General features: G+C 37.1%; 1 long non-coding RNA gene across 1 annotated transcript; it reads right to left on the bottom strand.

The window, feature by feature from the left end:
- Window positions 1-22,197: 22,197 nt before the first annotated feature.
- LOC106926686 (uncharacterized) lies at window positions 22,198-22,718 on the bottom strand. Its single transcript, XR_001420118.2, has 2 exons — window positions 22,624-22,718; window positions 22,198-22,525 (listed from the first exon to the last, which is right to left on the bottom strand). It is a non-coding gene; the product is annotated as an uncharacterized LOC106926686 (long non-coding RNA).
- Between the last annotated feature and the right edge of the window lie 808 nt (window positions 22,719-23,526).

Below are 23,526 nucleotides of genomic sequence, written 5' to 3'. Positions count from 1 at the left end.
AAATACCAGAACAAGTGGTAAACAACTTGCACCTAATATGAACGGTTTTGATCAACGTCTGTTTCACTGTTTCTGTAAAGACAATTAACATGACAAAGCATTACTTTGTATGTGGTATTTTTAGGTGCAGAATAGACACTTAGAGTTGATAGAAATTCTTTTTTTTTTTTAAAAACATACCTGATACAGGAAGTTAGTGTTGATGATACAACTGACACAAATGGCTTCCTGTAGTCGAGACATCAAGAACAACTGCAGCTGCAGTTGTATTTCAGAATGTGAAGGATTTATATAGAAATTTGACAGGCAGTGATGAGGATATTGTTAATATAGTTAATTCTATATAAACACAGCCCGATACATGCAGAGAGGGAACTCCAGATGGGAAACACAGATTGGTATGTTGAGTGTCATTTGTTGCAGTTTTGGAGATTAATGTCCTTTTTGCCACCTCCCTTGCTAACGCTAACCCTTATTCAGAGCTGCTTACACACAGACTCGGCAGATGTATTTTATAACTTTTATATAACTGTACATTTTCTATTATGTCATATTTTGTTAGAAATTTGTGTGGCTTTGTTTTTGACCGGCTCCATTAAAACATCTGAGTCCCGCTGCCTGTGCTAGCAGTGCTGCTAGCTAACATTGTTCTCTGTTCTTCAGAGGCTCTGAAGAACAGCCATCTCAGTAAAAGTTAAAAAAGAATCAAGATACGATCACGATTTATTTATTTAAAATGGAGACAAAGTGTAATATAAAAGGGAAGATGTATTGTATCAGGTTGTAGCTCTGGTGCTAATTTCCACCTCTCCAGCTAAGGATACCAAGACTGCAATAAAAAAAACTTTTCTTTGCTTTATGTTAGGTAATGCACAAAGACTAAACCCTACAATACTATGAGTGATCCAGATATTTTAAGTGTTTTAAGCTTTAATGAAAATCACTGACAAAATAAGTCAGTTAATTTTTTTTTCAAGGTCTTATCATTTTAACCAAAAAATTATCATGCATTTAAAAATCTCTTTGTGTGATCTTTTTTTTTTTTGCAATTTGTCAGTTTGGCCATGGACTTCTGGGTAAAGTGAATTACTGTGCAGGATGCAGGAGTTTAAGGATTACAATAAACCCAACATCTCCTTCCTCAAGGAACCCAGAATCCTTGAACACATTTTGACACCGCTCTATTATGTAGCTCCCACTGTGAAATAATACACCAGTTCAATACATTACATTTCTCATCTAAATCAAATAATAAGAAAAAATGCAAGATGATACTGTAAAAAAGCAGTGCATAGCTTGCCTTGAGAAAAAGGCACTAAAATTTTTGCCATACAAGCTTCCTTCTTGTCAAGTCTAGTTTTCTCTCATTGTCATACCTCTAATCATGTGCACGCAATGAAGATTTAATGTTTTAACTAAATATTTTACGTTAGCCAGCTAACGTTTTGTGAACGTTAAGCTCTTCTTGGCGCGTCTCGGTTACAGCGCCGACCGACCCGGATTCACATGAAACGCGGCGAGCTTCTCAACACGCGTGCTGTCTTCACACAGCACCTATTCCCTTCTCTACGGTCATTAGTCATCAGTGTCTTGCAGCCTGTTCCTCTGGTGTGGGTTCTGTTCGCTCGTTGGTGACCCGCCTTCCAGAGGAGAAGGTCACGCATCCTCCAGTGGATTTTAAAGGGAATGTGACATGCCTGTCACCAAACATAGGCTTACGCCACGCAAATTCAGGTTACCATATCTTGCGTTACCAGATGTTCTCCTGGTTTTGGTACGCTCGTTCTAGAAGAAGGTCGCGCATCCAGGCTGATAGGAATTTAAAGGAAATGCTAAATGCGTTGCGGAGCATCTATCAAATTGCATTTTTACATGTGTACTTTTTGGAGCGGAGATATTTGGTTTGTGATCCCGGGACATTTTTAACAGCTAACCTTTCATGCTACTTTAATCACACACACTTTTAGATGGATGCAGTTCTTCCTGTCAAGTTTTCTCATTTTCTGTCTCTCCAATCCGATCGGAGTACGTTTTGTTTTCCAGCTTTGTGTCTTATTTATTTTTTTTATTTTTTGCATGAATGTCTCTGTATCTTAGTTCCCCAAGCACCAATCAGTTGTTTCATATGAAGCCAAAAATATTGGCTACAGAAGTACAGATTGTGATGTGACCATGCATGTGAATCCATGAAGAGATCATGGACTAAAACACTCTTTTCATCTTAAATAATGATAATCTATGCAAAATGGCAGAAAATCCCTCGAGAGATCCATTCAACACTGACATCTTCCACAAAGGGAAGACATCATAAAAAAGGCATATTTTTAGATAAAGTAGCACATCTTAACATTTTTTCTTTTTTTTTTGTGATCACGTGTTTTGATTTTGTTGTCTTAAATCTAAAGGTTGGTCATTTCCTTGAAATGCCAGAAACTTAAATGTAACGCAGACGGAAATGAATGATCCTATACTGTATGTGTTGACATTTTAATTACTTTACTGTATTTAATGAGACTGCACAGATCAATTAATGTGGGGCTGAATGTAGGCAGACAGAAAATAACAAGCCCTAGGCTTTATTTTCAGACTTTGAAGCGATCGATGCATTAACCTTCAATTTTTACATGTAACCTGTCAAGTTTATTTAAATTAATCATCGATATTAACCTCATAGTCATTACCTTTATTTAAATGAACACAACTATTACTCCGTTTGGATGCCTTGTTAACAATTCTGTAGTAATTCATTCCTATAAAATATTTGACAATGACACGAATGTTGCAGACTAAGTTTATTACATTTATTTCTGCTGCTTATTTCACGACTTTGTTTTCTTTAAGTACATTTTTTTTTTTTGGACAGAAATAATTTCGATGTTTTTTTTTCCTGAAGCCCCGAGTCTTTGCCTCACTATGTGTGTAGATGCAACCACATCTACCTGCTGCTCATATTTAGTAAGAAACGTGGAGGGAGAGCATCTGAACTGTAGCACATTTAGCTACTTCTGTACATACTGTCATGATTTGTGGGTTTTGGTGAGGTGAGGGAGGACGCAGGCAGACCCAGGTAAAGTGATGATGATTTAATGACAATAATCCACTGGACAGAACAACAGGGAGCACAACGAACACACGACGGCACAGGGAAACAGGCTGGTTACACACAACGAGGATCCGACAAGAGACAAAGACAACAGGTGTGACTAAATACACTGGGAGGGTAATCAAGGAAACGAGACACAGCTGGGAACAATCAACAGGGAAGACAGAGACTCACAGGGAAACAGACTAATAAGCAGAAAAACCTCAAAATAACTTCACCGATCACAACACATATAAAACACTTCTAGACAACTTATGCAGTTAAGAGGAAATAACACCGTGAGCGAGTTCAGCGTTTGTTGTTAGGGAAATAACCATTTCTGTGTTTCGCTGTAAAACAAAATAGATTTTTTGCGGTAGGTCAAATTCCCAGTTTGAAACCATACTTCAACAATACGTGCGCAGTCCTTAAATCAAGCACACTACGCCTGTTTGTGTCCCCTTTGAAAGGCGGTGATGAGATTTATTTCACAAACTGCTGCAGAATGAGTCACCACAGAAAAAAATGCACTGTGTATTTTAGGTGAAAGCTCATTTTCATTTGCAAGATTTTTTTTTTTTTTTTTTGCCATTTTCTCTCCTGCCAGCCTCTGAGAATTTTATTTTATTTTTTTGTACAATCCTGTTGTCTTCATTACAAATCACAGCAGGTGCCCCACATCTTTTTTGATCACTTTTGCTGCAAAGTCTTCGCTTAGCGAGGGTAAACACCCCGGTATGTGCGTGCGTTGATGTACACCTGTGTGTGAAGGATGACTCTGTTACCGTGTCTCTGTGGGGCGTTTCTCATTTTAAACAGGCCCACATTCCCTCCCCAAACACGGAAACCGATAAATGAAAATGGTCTTAGTCCAAACAGTGTACACGCCTCTGTGTTATGCGGTTTCGCTGGCTTTTTTATTTTGCTGTGTGCTGTTGAATTATATACGCGTGCTGCTGACTGTGTTGTTAGCGAACACATCCCTGTGTGCGTGTGTGTGTGTATTGTGACACTTCTGCATACGCAAAGTGAACGGGGATAAGTGAGACGGATAGGGATGGGGAGGCCAAGATGCTGACAGATAGAAATGACGAGTGCCAAATGTCTTCATTAAATTCTCATTTATGGATCGTTTCATTCCCTCCACCTCTCCAAACTTTTAATGGCGTTTGTTGAATCTCTGCGTGTCTGTCTCTGTCACCGTCTGCATTCATAATTTCCAGACTTTCTCAACTTCGTTGCTGTGTTTCTCAGCTTAGCCGGGAAAGTTGTAACTCCTCCAGGGCCTCTTCTTTGAAAGCTAAGAGGTTTGTTTCCTGTCATAAACTGTGAAAACACAGCTGGGTAAAAAAAAAAAAAAAGTATTTCCATTGGTAGATTTAATGATGATATTTTTGAACAGATCACTCTGAGCCCACACCGTCTGTGTTTCCATCCATTATATAATTGCTCAAATTGGAATAATGGAAACTCAAAATTGGCAAATTTCAGTTGTTTTTTTTCAATAAAAAGTTTTGTACACGGTGGAGTTTTTTTTTTCGGCTTTACCAAAATAAGTGTGTTGCTCTAAATTGCAACGGAAGCATTTTTTCTTCTTTTTCCAAGTCACGTGAGACAGGATGTCATGTTTTTTAGTGACTTATTGTGTGCACAAACGTATTTGCGAGTGATTTTAATCGCGTTCCTTATTTAACGGAAACACCACAGCGCGTTTTATTGAGCTTAGCGGAACATCGACAAAGTTTTCAGCTCGTTTCTACTGGAAGTGCAGCTGCTGTGTCCATTCACTGACAGCAAAATCTGTCAAAAAAAAAAAAGAAAAAAAGTGAGGTTTCACATTAAAATGAGGGTTTTACGCTGATCTGCGAGGTTTAAGAAACACTTTAAACGTCGAGCCACTTGTCACAGATTTTTACTGTGATTCTGAGGTATTTTCACAGAGTAAATCTGACTTTTCCCACGGAGTACAACTCGGATGAAGAAAACCGCGATAAAGATCAGACAGAGCAAGAGTTCCAGTTGTGATTGGTTTGTTGATTCTCTCTCTTTCTGGCTACAGAGCACTGCAGTTTTTTTTTTGTTTTTTTTTGCTTCTTCCATCTGTTGTTGACTGAAATGATGGCGATTACGCTGTGCTGCATGTGCCAGTATGTGCCAGCGTGATATGGCTAACTGGTCGGATTGGGCTCAGTAAATCTCTCTTCCTTGTGATTGTCTGTCTTCCTGCTGATCTCTCAGCAGTGGCGACCCTGGAGTTGTCATGTGGCCCTGCTGCATGTTTAGCACTTTTAAAGAAACATTTTCTCTCTCTTTTTTTTTTCTACATCAGCTCTTTTTTTGAATTTGAATACCAGAGAGAAATACGTTGGACCAAAGGAGGTCCTGATTCTTTTCCCATCGTCTTCAATCAGAAGTCCGATGGCGGGGAGTAACTTTGTGAAATGACAAAGCAGACTTGCTACATTTTTACTGTTGGGGGTTAAAAATCTTTGTTCTGCTTGAACTTTTGTAAAAGAACGCCAGGATACACAGTTTCTATGACAACTCTGTTTGAAATGACTTCTTTATGTCTTTCTTAATGAAATTTGTCACCTTCTCAAACAGTTCCTTTGACTTTGTCACCAAACTGTCATGAAATTCACACAAAGCATAAAAGCAAATGCCAGTAAGACATGTTTTGTTAAAAATAGAGAAACAAAACAAACGGACAGCAGTTTCCTGTAACGTCTCCATTCACAGAATGAAAAAAACAAATTGATTAATTGATTTTATTCTAGAGCACAATCATTTACAACTAAATAACAACAGAAATGTGTTGTGGTTTATTCACTTGTAGGGAACTCAGTGGTGAGAGTGGTGATTAATTTTAAAACAAATGGTGACTAAAAAGTTAGAGCCTTTTTGGTTGGGAAGATTGCTATTTTTTTCAATTAGAAAAACCCTCCAGTCATAAATTTAAGCACATTTAAGTGTATACAACCTGTAAACTCCTCAGAGGTTTGGATACCGTGCGGCTCTTCTGAGAAAATAATGGCTCACTCTCATTACAAAAGAATAATTATAATCTTCAGGAAAATGCAATAAAAGACACGACGGTGAGCTGTTCATTTTGCAGCGAGAAGGTTGAGAGGCTCTCAGATATCTGAAAATCTCACCTGGAGGCTTTCACACGTCACGCCCGATTAGGAAGAAGAATCCACCAGAATCCCACACGAGGTGCGCACAGTTCTTCTTTTACCGCCGCACCAATTAAAGCATCAAGCATTCAGACTGCTCAACCTGTAAGTCAAAGTCTGAAATCTTATAATGTACATACTCATGCTGGGTGGACAACGCCTTGGGAAAGAAGACTACAGAGTCCAGGTGAAGCTTCTTCTCTGAGGAAAATAACAATAAGTCATCTAGTGCAGTGAAAAATGTTACATTAAAAATGAAGATGGTTTCTTACAGCAATGACAGTCTTCTTAGGTTTTCTTCATGCAACATTCATGAGAATTAACCTCTAGAACTACAAACACAGGGAGAAAATGTTTTCTGGAAAGCAGGTTTTTATTTAAATCGACTTTATATCATGTTTTATTGTTATTTTCTCATCAGAAACGTATCTGGATGGTTACTTTGATTCTTTCATACGTCTTTAAGGATTCCTTGAATCTCCCCTGGCAACCATCAAACACTTGCTCTCGCAAATCGCCGACTGTTTCCACAAAGCTACTGCCGCCTCATAGGGCATCCCTCCCCACTCAGCTCCTCCAGACTAGCGGCAGCAACAATTTGCAAACACCTGGCGCAACTGCGCATCTGCTGAGCTCTTCGTACGAACTACCACGCAGTCTTTTAGGAACCATTGTTAACGCCATAATGAGAAGCATGTGAGCTTCTTAAAGAGGCCGAGGCCCAATTTCAAGATGTCAAATGGTGAAGTCAAATTTCTTTTAAGTTGTGTTTGATGTGTACAGCATTTTTAGAGCAACTAAATGTAACATAGTTACCTGATTGTGCTATAAATTGATATAAAATACTGCCCCTCTAATAAAAACCTTTCAAAAACAACAGAGGGAAGTGAGTATTTACCAGTAAGTTGTAGTTAGCAGTACTTTAAGCTTTCATGAGATTATTTTTCTTCTGGCTTCATGTATTCCCTTAAACAACACATCTTGACTAATTTCAGAAGATTTCAGGTCCAGGAATGTGCTTAATGAACATCGCTGTTCGATCAAACCGAGTCAGGAGTTTTAACGGTCTCCTCCGCTGATTGTTGTGTACTCTACAGAATATTACGCCGCTTCGTTTTAACAAGCTGATTTTATGTTTATTGTTATTTTGACTGCTTTGCTTGCTGCGAGTATGCAGGGGACATCTTCTATTAATAAACGACTCCAGACTGCTGTTGGATTTTTGGCGTGGCAACCAAAGCGCGTTCTTAACCCACCTGGTAAATTAGATCTCGTGTTTTGGCTATTGTGGTGAGGAATAGACACTCGCAGGCAATTATTTCATGAAATGCAGAAAGGATAAAACATTCCTTTCAAATTGTTATTACTGCTATTTTCTGTTATTTGTGCAGATGTCTGGAGGAAAAATGTGTTTGTTTTTTTTTCTAAGGAGACCTCTGTCATAGTAATGACATTTTCTCAAATGACCTTCTGTTTTCCCGACATTTACCTTTAGCAGTTCTGACGGTAATGATCTCTGGAGCATATTTACTTGTTGCTTGAAGAGATTACGGAAACCAATAACCAGGAGATAATTAAAGGTGGATCTCGACAGTGCGAATAAAATTTTAAATGATTGACTAAAATATTTTTCAGAAACTCTGTGTACTATGCAGTGTGCGCACCAATTAAACATAATGCAGGCTTCTCTTCATCTAAAATTCAGATAATCACTAAGTTGTGCTCAATGTTTAAACAAAAACTTGGTGTTTAATTCATTTATTCAATTTGCTCCAGTCCTTTTATTGTTGATGTGTAAAGATAATTTTAATTTTATTTATTTTTTTTTGTCAAAACAGATTTATTTTTTCTTTTGGATCAAAAGCCGTTAAAAATGCAAATTAATTAAATATAACCGCTTATTGTAAAGTTTTCACAAACTCTAAAGCAGGCATTAGGTTACATTGCAGCTGTGCACATAAATCACAGTTTGGTACTGACTGCAGTGTCATAGATCGATACAATGGCAGAACATTTTCACTTTAAAAAGCAGATAACGAAAGCTAAATCAGACAAAAACGTACCAAATTGGGGAAAAAGTTGCCTTCTAGGAACTTCTTTTGCCAAAAGTTGAAAAGCAAATCTGTTTCAAAATGTCTCACCAAGTTCAAAGCTGAAAGGTATCTGTCTTGTTATAAAAAATAGCCAATATAAATACATGACTATTGACTCAGCTAAGCTGGCCTTACCCAGGTGCCAAACAAAAGACAATGGAGGCCATAACTTTTCTCACTGTGCAAAGAGAAAATTAATTACAAAACACCGACATACAAAGATTTGACTTGTTTGATTAGCGTCGGTGTTCATGTTTCTCCAAGCAGAATTGATGAAATGTAATAAAACACTGGACTCACATACAATCAACACAAAAGAAAATTGTGCATAAAGCAGATAACACGGAAACACTTCCATTGCTTTAATTGTGGCGTACTGATTTTTGTGTGTTGTGAGGATGAATCAGCAAAACAAAATAGAAAACAGGTTAAAATGCATTTTACCTTTTCTCTAATACAAGACATTAAAGATACTGGTGGGCACACTTTCGCTAATAGCTAATTTTTCATTTAGTGGATTAGCTAACTTTGAAAATATTTAGCGCACTCAGATTTACCCAAATTAAATTTTACGGACAAATTCAATTGACCGCTTTGTAAACTTTTCGCTGACAAAAGTCTAACTTGTGACACAGAACCAAAACGTCTGTGTTGAAGTTTCGGTTATCGAATTCCTCCAGTAGTTAGCCGTCTGTAAGCTAACTATTTGAGTTCATCTTCATTTTAAACAAGAGACACACAAGAACAAAATAAAATATGGACGATATAAACTTGAACACGGTTGTAATCTTTCAAGAGCAGATACTGATATAAAAGATTTTGATATAATCGCTTTACCATTAGCTTGTGCTAAATACCGTCATGCTGGTGTAGCACCTTAGCATTAGTGGAACTAGTATGTTGAGTGGTTTGTTGTTAGCACAATTAATCTTTTAGTTACCTGTGCCCACCCTCTGTTCATTAGTGTTTAAATTTGATCAACCTCTGTCAAATTGTGTGGCTGCAGAGCTAATCTCAAGTAAAAAACAACAATAGTTTAAAATTAACTATCACCAATATAATGCACCATTCATCTTCAAATTTATCTCAGTGCTTTCACATCGTCATCCTACCACAAAGAAACATGTGTATCCAGTCTTATTTTTGTGGATCATTAGGAGCCTACTGACTTTTCCTATAATCCTTAATTGTTTTCTCACCAGAGCATTGTGATGTACACTGATAAATCCCAGCTGAAATGGATACAAGACGGTGAGCTTTGCTTCGAATGATTTGACTGTAATTTGATACTCTGCTCGGATCAGGATGCTGTCATTTTCAGCCTGCTGGAGCAGCGCGAGAAGTCAGAAAATAACCACTGGAGGCGAGAACTCCTTTCCCACACATCCTCTGAAATTCTGTCTCATTGTAGCTTTGTTTGCGAATGATCCATTTGAATAACTTCATGATTAAATTGTACAGTTTTTTTTTTCTTTTCCAGAAAGCTAGACTGTCTGCTTTGAGATTTGTGACTATACATATATAAAAAGAATGAGCCGGGATTTTTAATGTACCTGAATCTATTCTAACCTGTTTTCTTTTCTGTTTTGCTGTCACGCGCTTCATCCTCACAACACACCGATGCACAAAAATCAATGTGCATCGATTAAAGCGATGGAACCGTTTCCTTATTATCTGCTTTATGCACCGTTTGACCAATTAATTTTCTTTTTTGTTGTTTATTCTAGATGATGCAAGTGTTTTATTATGTTTCGTCAATTCTGCTTGGAGAAACACCTAAGGCTCATACGGGCGCCCTGTGCCGCTGGCTAACTGATGGGCCATCATGACTCACACACTCTCTCCTCTTTGTCAGCGATCAATAAACTAAATTAAACAGCAATCCGAGGGGTTTAGAGGCCGAACGCAGTGAAAAGAGAGAAAAGAAGAAGGGCACACGTGCAATTTGCAATCACAGTTTCCCGCACTGCAACATACTGTAAACTCGCTGTGGTGATTTTCTCTGAAACGTAACTTTACCTGTGTCTGAGAGGGGATTACTGCTGCAGCCACAGGCGGCGCACAAACTACGTGCAATTTCAGAGGAAATATCATACGAACCGTACTCATGGACAAAAACAGACCTTTGCATTTTCCTTTCCCTTTCAGGCTCACAAACAGCCACCCACCCACACGCTTCTGACCTAGTTTCACTTCTGCCTGAATAAAGGACTTTAGTGACTTACAGTTTCTGTAATTTCTGTTGGACAGCTGGGGGAGAGCAGACAATCATTATTCTTCACATTGGCTCAAAACCATTCCCTCTCCTCCTCTCTTTCAATCTGACCTGTCCCAATCTATTAGGCAGAGAGTTGAAGTATGACTAAGCTTATTATTAGCCTAACTGAAGTCAAACACAGCTGAGCTCATTTCACATCTTCCAGCTGCTTTTAGAAAGTGAGAGCACATGTTTTTGTGTGTGTGTGTGTGTGTTTTGTCTGGGTTTTAGTGTAATTAGTAAAACTGAGCACAGAAACGCTGAGAATACTTACGAAGGGATGTGACAAGCGCCTTAGAGACATGCTTGATCAATGTGTCAGATATTTTAGTGGATTAGGAGGAAGATTTCCTTTTTTCTTTCCCGGCTTTAAGAAGTCCAAAAGACAGATGTGAAAATAACCGACAAAAGCGAACAAAGAGAAAATTAGAAATTATTTCTCATTACGTAACTTCTCACTTATGAAAGGACGGTTCGTTTTATCAGATGTGCTTGGACTTGGTGTTTTCTTTCTAGTGCCTGTGTGTGAAGAAAATATGTTTTATTTTCATAAAAATTACATAAAAGTTCATTTTTAACCTTATGCTTACACGAGTCCTTTTGCAGTTAGACTGCAAGTGGACATCAACGTGGCTGTAATATGTAAAATTGACTTTCATGAACTATAACATACCTGGAGTGTTACTTTGACTGTTTCATGCATGCTTAAGAAATTATTGACTCTCCCATTTTATCCAAAATGCAGAAAATGGCTCTCATTGACAGTCGTGTGACTGAAATTGTGTCCTTTTGTCCATGTCTCCTCCTCGACACCAGGAAGTGTTGGTGATTGGTCAGAAGTTTGTAAAAGTGTTTTATGCAGTAATGCAACTGGACAGTAATATTGATATTATGCTTCAACTAGGAGATATTAGTATCTTTCAGGAACATTTATCAGATGAGCTGAGGCATTATGTATATTTGTACGGTTCTTCACTAACAACAGTAATAATAAGACTGTCAAATGGTTTAAACGTACAGAAAGGCTTTTCTGGCTGTCTGCAGAGAAGTCTGGTGCTCTCTCCATGACTGCAAAGTAAAACCAAATTGGTAAAATCATCATTTGGAGTACTTCTCTGTTCATTACTCCTATAAGAACGGCTGTAAAGATCATCATGGAGGAACATTGTTGTGACGACGTGTTGAAAGCGGAAAGAACAGGAGCTTCTGAAAGATTTCAAGGTGTCAAAATGCAAAGTCAAATTTCATTTAAGTTATGTTTGACCTATACAACATTTTTATAACAACTGAAGGTGGCATAGTGACTTGATTGTGGTATATTATGGCACAATGTGACTGGAAAATATATAAAATCACCCCTTTATTCCTGAATGACACATTTAAATACAATCTCTGCAGTTGTCAAAAGTTTACATGCAGACAAGATACAACAACACACGTCTTTAACGAACATCAAAAACTAAAATTTAGCTGGTTAGATATTAGTAGAATGTGTGGACCTTTTTCCCCCCTACACATTTAAGCAAACCTAAGTTGTTGTTTTTTTAACCTTTTTTTTTAAAAATCTATTAGAAAAACAGCTAAGATGTGTGTCTGGGGCTCCTTGTGATGTGGAAACATTCAGTTTCGTCCAGGTTTTAATCACTTAGCTACTGATTTGAAGTGACCTTGAATAATTTGGAAAATTGTCCCCCGTTATTATTCCACCCACTATGTGCGATGAACCAGTAAGTCCAGGAGTGAAACAGACTCCCAGCTTGGTGCCGCCGTCACATTGCTTGGCAACTGGTGCAGTTTATCCAGGCCTAAAAGCCCCCTGTCGACTCATCTAAACATACTTCTGGTCATTTTGGCCAAATAGTTCAGTCGTAAATCAACTCGTCTGACCTTGAGTTGTTAATCCACACATTCTTAAAGGGGAAGAGAGGGATAAAAGGTTAAAAATGTTCACAACCTGGTGTTTCAAAGGCACATTAATTCTAAACACATAAAGCAAGCCAGCATCAAACATCTTCTCAATGACACCAGAGATTTGTGGACTTAAATGATACCAATTTTGCCTAAAGATAACAACAACAAAAAACAAATAATAGCTCAAATAAAACGTTATAAAAGTTAATATAGCATTTGCGCTTTTAATGAGAGTACATTAACTTCTGAGCGCTGCTGTATATGATGTCAAATCTGAATGCGTTATTCATGCAAATGTGCCCACTCAGTTTAAATCCTACTCATTGGTTTGCAACTCCTCCTATTCACATCCAATTACATGAAATCTAGTTAGTTTAATTTAATTCATTTCAAATGAATACAGTGCAATTAAACCCTATTATATTCCAAACCCGTTCTGCAGAGCCACATTCAGCGCACTTGTTAATGAAAATTACAGTTTCCAAGAAAAAATTTTTTTTTGAAGATTTACCAATTACTAACACACTCTGCACTCACGTTTTATTTCTCCTCCATAATGTTGAAAAGCATCACATCTTGTATCATTAACAAATGATCTTATGTGAAATCCTGCGTCGGTTTCTGCGCCAACAAAGAACAAAGCTGCAGCTGTGAGCTCAGCCACAAAGCTCTGAATCCGTCATGTCGGTTTGTGGGAGTTTGCCCTGATTGCTTAGCACGAAGCGGCGCGCATTTCCCCTCCTCAGAGCTTGTGTTTGGGTGCATCTCGAAAGAAGTCGACGTGGAGCGCTGGGGCAAGGGTAGAAAGCGTTGTTTGTGCATTACAAGGGGCGCCGAGCTAATGGAGGGTTTACAAGTAGTGAAGCTCGCTGTTTACGGCGAGGCAGTGTTTTCGGCGTTTCCTTCAGAGACTCGTTTAAAATGAAAAAAAGGGAAAAAAAAGAGCAGCAGCGCTTAAAGTTTCTGTTCCTGTCGCTTTAGTCAGCCGAGGAGACTGAGCTCCACAACATTATTAATTGATTTACTCCTTCTGCCTCTCTCGTATTGTAAAAATGGAACTTTTTCTGAAATGTCTAATGAAGATGAAGCTCACACAAATCTAAAAAAGAAAAGAAAAACATGATTTGGGGTAAATAACGGCCTGGATCAGGCCACTCAGTGGACTTGTTTTAACAGAAATTTTCACAGATGCTGCATTAGCTGCTCAGCTGACACCCAAAATATGACTCAATCCAATAACAGTCACTTAGATTACGTTCTAGAGTTTAGACTTGTGGATTGGGTTCAGGAGAAACAGCGGGGTAACTTGATCCGAAGCTGTAGATACTTAATGACTTAATCGTGCAGCTTTTAGCAGTATTAATAATCTAAATGAGCTTCAGCTATTTAGCAAAAAGCACAAAGGAAAAATCTTACTCTCAGTAGATTCAGTCCCACCTCAGTTATTTGTATGTATTTGCAACTACTTGCACTACTTCCAATTTATTTTCTTCCAAGTATTAAATTATTTATGTTGCGTACAGTTAAAATTTTAGAGACTGAGCCTTTCTAAGAAGGAAAAAAATTGTGCTTGCAATTTTTTTTAACCATTGAAATCCCAGTTAAGTTTAAATCTGAGGGTAGTTTTTTTTACAATCAGACTTGGTGAAATGGTGGCTTAGATTGATCCTTGAATAACAAACGATGGTAAACACAAATACCAAGACTGAATTTCTTGGAATAGACTTTACAGATACTTAAACATCATTGGTTTCTTTCATAAAACAAACAAACAAAAAAAATCTAATGTGCACAATTGATTAAAATGTACATATTAATTTCTTGTATCACCTCGACGGCCACTTGCTGCTCTTCTTTCTGACAGACGGCAGCAAACAGCATTCTCAGCCATTCACACACTTCAAAGATTGTGATAAAAGATCAGAGCGATTTTTACGGAGACGGATTTGGAGCAGGATGCATTTGTGACACATTACATCGGCGGGGCAATCCGTTTTCCCTTCGTGAGCACACGTCTAACATAACGTATACATGCATGCAATCATAGAAGCGAACATCGAAATTGCAGCCAACAATTTGTTGCCCCTTTCTTCTCGATCCTCAGTTGGGAAGGCAGGAAAGAATGAATAACATCTATATGTTTATTTATTTACATGCACACCTGCAAAACTGTTTGTGTTTGAGGACTGCTTGGGCGCAGTCCCACACCATCAGGCCCTGAAAGCATCTTCCACACAGCTACCCACCCCATAATAAAGGTTCCTTCTGCCTTCTTGATTTGTTTGGATATCATCGGAGCCTGTTATATAAGCCTCTCTCCGGTATTCCTCCTTTTGAGCCGCTGTCATTTCAGTCTCACCTGCAGGCATTTTGCTCAAACAAAGAACAACGCTGACTGCAGAGGGAATACCCACATCATACACAGTTTTTACTTTCTTTCTTTAAAAGTTAGAAAATTAAAAAAGCAGAACCCAATTTTTATTTTATTTATTTATATTTTTTTCTTTTCTTTTAAAAAGGTAACTCTGTTGGTGATATGCTTGATTTGCCCTTTTCATTTACGTCAGGGAGTCGTGGAACAACCTCAAGGGCAAACGCAGTGTTTTAGGGATGATGAATCACACGGACTGTCGGATTTTAAAATGCCGAAGTATACTTTCAGCATGAATTTTCTTCAGTGTCTGTTTTACAGGATAAGTAGAGATTTTTGGTTTTCTTTCTTTTCTGTTTTTTTCCAAAAAGTTAATCAGTGGGCTAAAACTGAAAATCAATTACTCTAAATTGTTGCATATTGTGTATTCTGTTGTTGATGCTCAGTAATCCCATTCAAGGAGCACAGTTATGTTAATTCAGTACTTTGGATGACATTGTTTTTCCTGAAGAAGGCAGTAAAAATTGAAGGATGGAATATACAACGTGTGACTTTTTTCCCCCCTCTAATTTAAAATAGTGTATTTTAAGGAGATGAAATGGGAACAATTACTTTTCAGAGTTTGTCATGTTAGAAGTTATGCTACTATGTATTTTGGTTCAGAAGCACAAATACTCCTGGAATAAATTTCCAGTATAACCTAAAATAGTTACTAAAAATAAATCAGTTGCTGATTCATTGTGCTCTCCTGGTCTGGATTTTGTGTGAGTATTTTTATGTAAAATTGTTGTTGGCAAAAGTTTGCGTGAGGTGAGTATGAATGTTGTTTTGGGATACGAGTTTTCATTGTGGCTTTGAGGCAATGGGTGGGGGAGGAAGTTGTTGGGTCTGAGGATGGTATGGTGTATCACTGGGAGTGGTTTAGTCATTTTCTACCAATTCAAAGGATTTGATTGGGTGATTTCCATGAGGCAGGGATTGATAGACCATGGTTTAGTCATGGATTGATACACCATGGTACCAATCCATAGTACACTACTGGTACACCATGGTAGTCATGGTACACCCAGATTGGTCTATCAATCCCGGTAGACCTTGATTACCAATCTACCAATCACTGCCTCATAGAAGTGGTCCTGTCAAATCCTCTAGATTGTTAGGCCGGGGTGGTGGCCCTCTATTTAAAAAGTGTGACCACGACAAGGTTTTTCCACTCTTCCACCTGTTAAGATCTATGGATGGATGAATTTCACCCAAGTCTTTAAATTACTAGTTTAAAGCTCACACTCTGGCTGAGCTCTTTTAATATGTAATGCCTTCTGTTCAATATATATTATAATCTGGTCGGCGCTTATGAAATAGGTACAGTTTAGATAAAAAAAATAGTTTACATCAAATTTGGCATTCTGACATTCCGTATTGGGTCAGTGACTCACCGTCCAAACCCAGATATTGACTTTACATGCAAATTGTGGCATATTTAAATGGTTGACATAACCCAACTTCACATACCAACTGTTGGTCTTCTATCATCTGAAAAGTTTAAGCTGCTCCCCCAGCAATCATGTTATTTTCTTGTGCACGGATTGCAAAACTTTCTTTATTTTCGTCCTTCTCTTATTGTTTATCAAGTCTGTGTTTTGTCCTCAGTATCCAAGGACAAAACAGGAAATGTGCACGGCCACCTTCTGTGTGTGTCATCTGACCTGCTCTGTCTATTGCAATCAGTTGAACACAAGGACAGCTGTCAGGCTATGAGACACAGCTGTCCAGAGAGTGGATGAAACTGAAGAATTACCAGGTCCAGAGCGAGGCGCAGCATCTCTGGAACAGAACAGCCAGGTCTCTCTTGTAAATGAGTTAAGGTCAAATATAGAGGTCACATACAAAGTTAACTTTGTATGTGACCACATGAGAACATGCTATGAGAGGAATTATTAAGGGCTAATCGAATACAGAGAACAGGCATGCTAATGTTAGCCTAGCAGTAGCATGCTTGATAAAACACTGGATGAAAAGCCCAATAATTATAATTATTGAGTCAGAAATACGACCAGAGACATTTGATAACACTATGTGATTTTTTCAATGACATGTTGCCATAGAGTTACAGGTCCTGGTTGGCCGGAGCATTGGTGGATAACGATGCAAAGCTATTCATCATGCAGCTTCAGCCCGGTGATGAGCTTTCGCGCTCTCCTCGTAGTCACGCATCTCGCTGGTTTTATATTATTTTATTATTAATTTTAGTATTATTTTTCCGGTTAAACGGTGCACCAAACCATATCAGATGCTTTGTCTACTTAGTCAGCCAGAGTTATTGCGCGCGGTTGTGCAGAGAGCTCTGAGAAAGTCGTTCCTCAAACTTGAGCAACCACAGCAGTTTCTGATTCTTATTTAAAACTCAACAGACACGAAATGGAAAAGCTACAAAAGCCACATTAGCACCAGAGAATTCAATCTCCTGTTTGTTGAGCATCTCTGTGCAGTGCAGCAGATTTAACTCATGCAGGGCCGGTCCAAGGCTGTATGGGGCCTTGAGCAGAATTTGACTTAAAAGCCAGTCTTGCTGCTAAAAACATCAGCACCTCTAACAGCTTCTGGGTTAGATTTAGTAAAATCTGGGAGAGGGGGAGTAGTTTAACTGGCCAACCTAAAAACAGTCAGTTATAATTGCAGTTTACTAATTTGTATTTGTAAACAAACAGAGCTCAAACTCAAAGATTAAACTCACAGAATCAGATTGTTGCTATGGTAACAAACCAATCTAACTATGAATATTGTTCTTTGAACTTTTACAAAGTAAACTTGCCAGCTCCTTTAAATCTTACATTTAAATGTTAAACAATTGAAATTGTTTCACTTATGTATGCTGAAACCATTAAATCAAATTTAGTGGTATTGATAATCTCAATAAAGAAATGCTACGTTCATATATCTGTGGTCAGTGTTAAAATATCAGCATTTTTGGGGCCCCTGGGGGCCTTATGGAGCCACTGATTTATTTTGGATTAAACAGAAGTGCAAATAATTGATATTCATTTTAATTGTATTTTTGGATTAGTTGTTTTTAAGACTAGTTGTGAATTTAAATAGCTTTTCCACCTTAACATGTTTTCTGCTGTATTATAAATGGACCCAAGTGCACCAGGTGAGAGACATAGTTAATTTAAGAATATTTAATGAAAAAACGAATAACCAAACTTACAAAAATGAAAAAAATCCAGGGAACAAAAAATATGCAAAACAAAGACAAACTGGAGACACACTCTCTTAGAGCAGATGTGTTAAAAACAACGCATGATGTGTTAAATTTTAACACATGTGCCGCATCAGCTCAAGGACAACACATGACTTGTTTTTTGTAACACAATTTTTGTGTCTGTCATTTTAACACAAGTACTGTGTCACTTAACACAAAATATGTATCAAGATGTGTTATTTTGAAACACAAATGTGTAGAATGTATTTTCATAGATTAGACATTATAAAAATTGACAATTCAAATTGTTGATATTAGAGATTCTTTTATTACAATCAGGAAAATAACAAAGTTGACACAGCTACAATTTATAGTTAAAATATTAAAAAATCACCAAGCTAACAAAAAAGCACTTTTTCTAATGTTAAATACAATAACATGTACAAAAGAGAACATGGATGAAAATAATGACAAACATCATGAAAGAGAAATGAAAATAAATTCCTGTCCCTTTCAACATTCGTGAGATTTTCAGTCGCACTCAAATTTAAACCTCCATTTTCAATACCGAACAATCATGAATCAAAATACAATATTTTGTATCTTGGTGCCACATACAGCTTTCTGTTAATAAAACTCCGCATAACATCTAGAGGATGGAAATCCCAAATTTCTGCAAGTGTGATCAATTCATAATCACTAGTTTTTTGTACTACATATGCATAAAATTGATCATCAAAGTATATTACATTTAGTATTTGAACAAAGGTAAAAATGGAGTCATTATGTGCCAGAAAATGAACAACTTCACCAAATACAGGTTCTTACATTTTGGACAACAATACATTTCATTTACAAGCTTTAAGTTGTCCAATTAATTCAATCACCCTTGCTTTTCTTCGTGTGGAGAATGGAAGATCATAGATGTACTCAAAAAATGTAAAGACAGGTCCAAGTTAGGATGGATAAGACAAGTTACACACCCAGTACAGCTTTAAAAGCTTGTCCACAGCACATGTGAGTCCATCGTCTAGGGGTATGGTGACTTTGTCATTTTTCGCAATGATGACATACTGCTTTGACGATCACGGATTACCGATGCAGATGAGCTGGGGCTGATGGTTTGTTGATGAAGTACAGGAATCATTCCAAAGGGATGCTATTCTTGTTCCAGTCTTTGAAACAAAAAAAAAGAAATAAAACAAAACACATTTGTTGGTGAAATGATGAGGAATTCAATGTAATTTCTGTTTAAAATAATATTTGTCAAAGGATAAACACCTACCGGCACAAAGAAGGTGTGTTATTGTATCCTTGATGCTACATTGTCTTCCACCAACAGGGGGCAGAAGGTGTGTTAGTACCACGAGTATTCTGTAACAAGCCTCCTCTGAAAGTGAACAAAAACCAAAACATTAAAAACGTCTTCTTATTGCTGTGATACACAGTAAATGTACAAATCCACATTTACAAAAAAATAAATTACAAAGTGTCAACAAAAAACAATACTTACTAGGTCATGTTTAATGAATGTACTAAATCTGGTAGTGTTGCGGTTGTATTTAATGTAAAAATTTCAGCACGGCTGCATCAGTACACACGTACCTCATGCTAAACACTTTTTATGTTATGTTACCATGGAAGTTATGATCAGTTAGAAAGTAACGTTCCAATTACTTCTACGTTGTTTTGTTTTTTTTTCGCTACCGGAGTTTTACCGCAGTTCAATTTAAGGACGTCCGCGAACAGCCCATCTTAATATTTCAATTAATTTAGAAATGCGCCGTTAAATACAACCACATAAATTTTACTTGATCAAAACTCCGATATGCCACTCAACGTCACTTCCACTCGAAAGTGCTAACATGGCTAACATCTTACAATTACTTCTATGTCTGTTTTTTTTTTCTTTTTTTTTTTTTCCGCCAGCTGAGCTTTAAGGCAGTTCGCTAACAGCCCATCTTAATTTTTGAGTTAGATCAGTAAAACAACAGTAAATATTACCTGGTCAGACCGACTTCTTCCACTCGAATATCAACATCCGTTAGGAGCTCCAACCGTTAGTGTCTCCTTCACTGCCAAAGTGAATTTACAGAGCCGTTTACTTACAGAAAAGTTAACAGCTTTATTGTAAGCTGTTAACTTCCAGTTTACAGAAAAAGAGACATTGTAGATTACAAAGGCTTCCAATTTTAATTTAAAGCTAAATTATTTGACAATATTTACACTTATGTACAATATTTATAATATTGAGATGTTTTCCCGAAAATGAATTGCAGGTGTTATTTTAAAAAAAAAGAAATTACGTTTTGTCTATAATGTACAATTGCATCTAAAAATTCTCACTGCAATATTCATCATTTATTCCAAAACTTCAACAATCTCCCTTTAACCTTTAATTTTAAAATTTTACCCTCTTCAATAAACTTTGGACAAAAAAAAGACAACTGTAACAAATGATAAAATGGTGACCCCATCTCATGTGCCACAGTGATTAATTAACGTTACAACTTTGCATGCCCTGTAGTGGCACAAAAAATAACGTTTTTTCCAACCATTGAGCCCTCAAATTCTAGACTATATAATTGTGTTTAAACAGATTTAAAACTTACCGAAGTTGCATATTTGCCTCCTGCATGTGTTTGCTTACTCCGTGCGGGGAATAAAAATCCAAACTTGATCCTTCATCCGGTGGCCACTTGTGCTGATTTGAGGTTGTTCTTTGATGTTTGATTTGATCAACTTTCTTTGCTCAAATATTTTCTAATTAATATATGTAATAATTGTTATTTATTGTAAATGTTAAAAAAATTGGCTGAATATTTTCTTAGCAAACAATAAATAACCATGTATTAAAATTATGTAAGAATAGTAGTAATTTAACCTCTTACACCCTCAGGGGGTATAAATAAATTTAAATCTTAACATTTTGGGCAAAACCTTTATGCGGAATAGTTTTTGAAAGATTAAAGCCTCTTTTAGCGGATAATAAAAAATAAAAATAAAAAATTTAAAGGCACGTGGAGCCTTTGTTTACAGAGAGAGCCGAGGTCACGTGGCAGCTGGACCCACCGGTGGGTCCGTCGGGTTCTGAAAAGTGATAATCATTATGTGTTGATTTACTCCCCCCAAAAATACCTCTGCATCATTTTAAAAATTATTAAATCTCATCACAACACTAAATTAACAACCACAGTTTAAAAATAAATTAAAAGGAAATGATAAAAATAAAAACTAATCTCACAGTAGTTGTCATTGAGATGAATTCCCATCTGAATGGCAGATTAATCTGCCATTCAGATTCATGTTTGTGTACCTGACAAACACAAACTAACACAATTATGTGTTGAAATATTCAAATAAATATTCAACACATACTGCGTGTCATATTATTATATTCATTTTAACATACAATGTGTAAAATTAACACAAAATATGCTTTTAATTTAATAACACATTTTTTGTGTTCTTTTTTTTACATATTTTTTTTGGACAAAAAATTAATATATGTAATAATTGTTATTTATTGTAAATGTTAAAAAATTGGCTGAATATTTTCTTAGTAAACAATGGGGTCACCATTTTATCATTTGTTACAGTTGTCTTTTTTCCTGCAGGAAGATCACAAGGAAACCAGGGAGAAACGAGAAAAGTGACGAGACGAACCGGCAACTAGCGACTAACAATGAGGTGCTTAAATACTGGAGAGCTTGTGAGCTTGACAAAAGATCTGGGATGATCCATCGATCCATTTTCTTACACCATTGTCCCTAGTGGGGTCAGGAGAAGTGCTGGTGCCTAAACAGCAAAAACTGCCGTGTTAAAAATAAACCAATTCGTAACCCAGCGCTGGGTCAAATATGGACCGACCCAACGCTGGGTTGTTTTAACTCAACTGGGTTGGACTGAGGGTTTGACTCAGCACATTGGGTTATGGCAACTAACCAAAGGTTGGGTTAAATTGACTTGGTTAAATTGGTTAAATTGACCCAAAATTGGGTTGAAACTCATAACCCAACATAAGGGTTATTATACCACTATAGTTGGGTTAAAAAAAATATTTAATTTTAAATTGCACTATATAAAAACAGGATTAAAAACGATCTGAATTTAAAGCCTCTTTTATTTCCACGTGATACATATATAGAGCCAGCAGATTTCATTTACAAAAGTTACAAAACATAAGTAAGTTCTTTCAAAAGTATATAGTTAAATCACTTCAACTCATTTGGTTACAACTCCAGAAGTATCTGTTACTACACATTAGAAAACATTTTATGTAAAAAGTCTGTTTTATAGCAAATTACAAGTAAAACTTTCAGCCATTAAACAAGGAGCATTTTTAACGACACTTTAGCATTTTTGCCCTTCTCCTTGCATGAGGACATACGGGTTGTCACATTTTGTAGATGCGCCACCAGGTTTGTCCCAACCTGATGGAGAGAGAAGACAGAAAAAACAGGCCATTAGTGATGCACTTATTTAAACAGCAAACAATTGGAGCATGATTCAGAGATGAATGTTGACTTACAGGCTGGATATCAATGAAACCATCTGAACTTCCAGGTTGATGGGTCTGAAACTCTTCTCCCAAATGTGTAAGGTGGAGCAGGGAGGAGAACTGGCAGCAGCTCCAGGGCTACATCATCTTGTCTGTCTGGCAAACATAAGCTTGTGTTAAAATGTTAAATGTTAAAAACAGTTTAGAAAACATCTCTTGAGCTTCAATACCTTAAGGGAGAAAATTCATGTTGTTAAAAATATGGCCTCTCCTTTCTCTTCTTTGCCATACAAAAGATCTTTGTTGAGAACAAGAGAGAGGAGACACAAAAACAGGCCTTTAGTGAATTTAAAGGTAAAGGGCTACATTCTCAAACACTAATTTCTGACTGATTCTAGTTTAACACAAAACCTCACTACTGAATATGATGCACTAGATATGAGCATGATTCATAGATGAATGTTGACTTACAGGCTGGGTATCAATGAAGCTGAACTTCCAGGTTGATGGATCTGAAACTTCTCCCAAATTAGTAAGGTGGAGCAGGAAGGAGTACTGGCAGCAGCTCCAGGGCTACATCATCTTCTGTATCAAACATAAGCTAGTGTTAAAATGTTGCAGTAACTAAAAAGCATGAAAACATTTTAGAGAACATTTCTTCTGAGCTTCCATACCTTGGGGGAGTAGACTCATGTTCTTAGCCATACAGAAGGTCTTTGTTGAGAACAAGGAGTTTGGGTTTCGCTTAATTCTCCTGAAGATCCTGGATGTAAAATTACAATATCAGAAAAGACAAAATCACAAATCAAACTTTAAGAATGACTGAATTCAATCTTATAGCTGTCTCCACTGCAAATAACTTGTAATGAGCCAGCAATTTCAAATGTTGAGTAATTTTATGTTCCTAAAAATAAATATAGCACTAACCCAACC

The sequence above is a fragment of the Poecilia mexicana genome, unplaced genomic scaffold (genome assembly GCF_051168715.1).
Source record: "Poecilia mexicana isolate PSO_F unplaced genomic scaffold, ASM5116871v1 scaffold_2, whole genome shotgun sequence".
Lineage (NCBI taxonomy): Eukaryota > Metazoa > Chordata > Actinopteri > Cyprinodontiformes > Poeciliidae > Poecilia > Poecilia mexicana.
Note: the sequence above shows the minus strand (reverse complement) of the source record. Positions and strands in the feature narration are given on the sequence as shown.